Here is a 2,500-nt window from a genome sequence, read left to right as displayed (position 1 = left end):
TTACCATCATCACTATGAACGAACCTCGTCCCCTCCCCCGTCATACACCATCCCTTAACCTAACCTATGTTGCGCCTTAACCTAACCTATGTTGCGCCTTAACCTAACCTATGTTGCGCCTTAACCTAACCTACGTTGCGCCTTAACCTAACCTACGTTGCGCCTTAACCTAACCTACGTTGCGCCTTAACCTAACCTACGTTGCGCCTTAACCTAACCTACGTTGCGCCTTAACCTAACCTACGTTGCGCCTTAACCTAACCTACGTTGCGCCTTAACCTAACCTACGTTGCGCCTTAACCTAACCTACGTTGCGCCTTAACCTAACCTACGTTGCGCCTTAACCTAACCTACGTTGCGCCTTAACCTAACCTACGTTGCGCCTTAACCTAACCTACGTTGCGCCCTAACCTAACCAACGTTGCGCCCTAACCTAACCTACGTTGCGCCCTAACCTAACCTACGTTGCGCCCTAACCTAACCTACGTTGGGCCCTAACCTAACCTACGTTGGGCCCTAACCTAACCTACGTTGGGCCCTAACCTAACCTACGTTGGGCCCTAACCTAACCTACGTTGGGCCCTAACCTAACCTACGTTGGGCCCTAACCTAACCTACGTTGGGCCCTAACCTAACCTACGTTGGGCCCTAACCTAACCTACGTTGGGCTCTAACCTAACCTACGTTGGGCCCTAACCTAACCCACGTTGGGCCCTAACCTAACCCACGTTGGGCTCTAACCTAACCCACGTTGGGCCCTAACCTAACCCACGTTGGGCCCTAACCTAACCCACGTTGGGCCCTAACCTAACCCACGTTGGGCCCTAACCTAACCCACGTTGGGCCCTAACCTAACCCACGTTGGGCCCTAACCTAACCCACGTTGGGCCCTAACCTAACCCACGTTGGGCCCTAACCTAACCCACGTTGGGCCTTAACCTAACCCACGTTGGGCCCTAACCTAACCCACGTTGGGCCCTAACCTAACCCACGTTGGGCCCTAACCTAACCCACGTTGCGCCTTAACGTGCCCTGTAATTGTTTGTTATATGAATCTAGAAATTCGTGTAGCGTTGCCTAATCGCAACCCTCTCAACATAGTTCGCTGCGCGCACACTCTGGTGTCCTGCGTATTGAATCATGTTACGGTGCCTACCCTCACAACATCTAGCGAGTGTTGCGTACGTTCCACATGGTCCCGCTATCCACTGTAATGTGTACTGCTATAAGACGTATATCGCCCCCCCCCTCCCCTGTCGCCTCTAGTTCGTCAGTCAGGAGTTTGCGTGTTCAATGAGCTTCGCAGCTGTGCAATGGCATCGGCATACGTACGCGGGCCACCTTCCACGTGTTCTCTCGTGCATACGTCGCAGCATGTATGTGGACTGATGTGGCGTGTCGTGACTCATAACATCCAGGCATGCAAGACCCATTGAATTCGCAAATGTAGATGGACGTCTACGTTTGCTGCCCAAGTTACGCAAATGAACTGGAAATCCGTTGTTGCGCGGTTGTTCGCGCTGGAGGTGAATCGTTGATATCGACGATCGGTACAGGTATTAACCGGTTGCTTCAGCGACACCCGTCATACCCACGAACGTGAGTGGGCATGTGGGTATGAAGTGATACGCGGCGGTGGCTGGGTGGGACCGTCCCCGGCCAGTGAGGGGGGGGCGCCCGGCGTGCTGGCCGCGCGCTGCGTGGGCGCACGCGCGGCAGCCGGCTGGTGGGGGCGCCCAGTGGCAGGCGCGCCGGCTGACGGACGCGGCAGGCGGCGCATCTGCGTGCCGGCGCACCCAGCGCGCGGCGCCGTGCGGCCAAAGTGGGTCCTCCCGGGCCCGGTGCGAAGCGCGGTGGACATCTGCAGTGCGCTGGTCCGATTGAGGACTGTGTGCGTTGAGGATGCGCCGCCGCCCGGCACTCGGCGCCGCGACGCCGTCTGCTGCTCGGTCGCCCCCGCGGTTCTCGCAGGTGGTTTGTATCACAGCTGTGCGGATGTGTTGGCGCGTGCGCTGTGCTGGGAGAGTTCGCTTTGGCACCCAAGTGGGGCTCTGCCCCTCTGTGGCGCTGGCGTTGGAGCTGCCCGGTCACTGTTTGTGGCCGCGTGTTGTCTCCCGCCGGCAACACCACGACAGCACGCTCCCGGGCCTCTGTCGGCAGCGGCAAGCTCAGTTGGGAGCACGGGTGGTCGCACTGAAAGCGTCTACTCGCCTATCTCCGGGCGATTGCGCCTCTCTCGAACCCGACCAAGTACTTAGGACGGCGCTGCGCGCCGCCGGGACCTGAGAGGGTTTCGAGGTGTATCGTGCAGGGGAGCCCAGCCTCCTCCTGTTTGCAGAATAATTGAGCGGACGCTTGCGTGTTCGCGCGGGCCTCCGGGACACACTCCCGGGCGGCCGGCTGCTCAGCTCTAGTTGACGCAGCTCCCTGGTTGATCCTGCCAGTAGTCATATGCTTGTCTCAAAGATTAAGCCATGCATGTCTCAGAACAAGCCGCATT

The 2,500-nt window shown here is 58.3% G+C and overlaps 1 non-coding gene across 1 annotated transcript in view; it reads left to right on the top strand.

The window, feature by feature from the left end:
- The first annotated feature begins 2,424 nt into the window (after nucleotides 1–2,424).
- LOC126197355 (small subunit ribosomal RNA) overlaps nucleotides 2,425–2,500 on the top strand; it is a 1,909-nt gene continuing 1,833 nt past the window's right edge. Inside the window, exon 1 of the ribosomal RNA XR_007539722.1 lies at nucleotides 2,425–2,500. This exon is cut by the window's right edge and continues 1,833 nt beyond it. This is a non-coding gene — a ribosomal RNA (small subunit ribosomal RNA).

Source organism: Schistocerca nitens, chromosome 7 (assembly GCF_023898315.1).
Source record: "Schistocerca nitens isolate TAMUIC-IGC-003100 chromosome 7, iqSchNite1.1, whole genome shotgun sequence".
NCBI lineage: Eukaryota > Metazoa > Arthropoda > Insecta > Orthoptera > Acrididae > Schistocerca > Schistocerca nitens.
The sequence above is the reverse complement of the archived record's forward strand: the minus strand, read 5'-3'. Positions and strand labels throughout refer to the sequence as shown.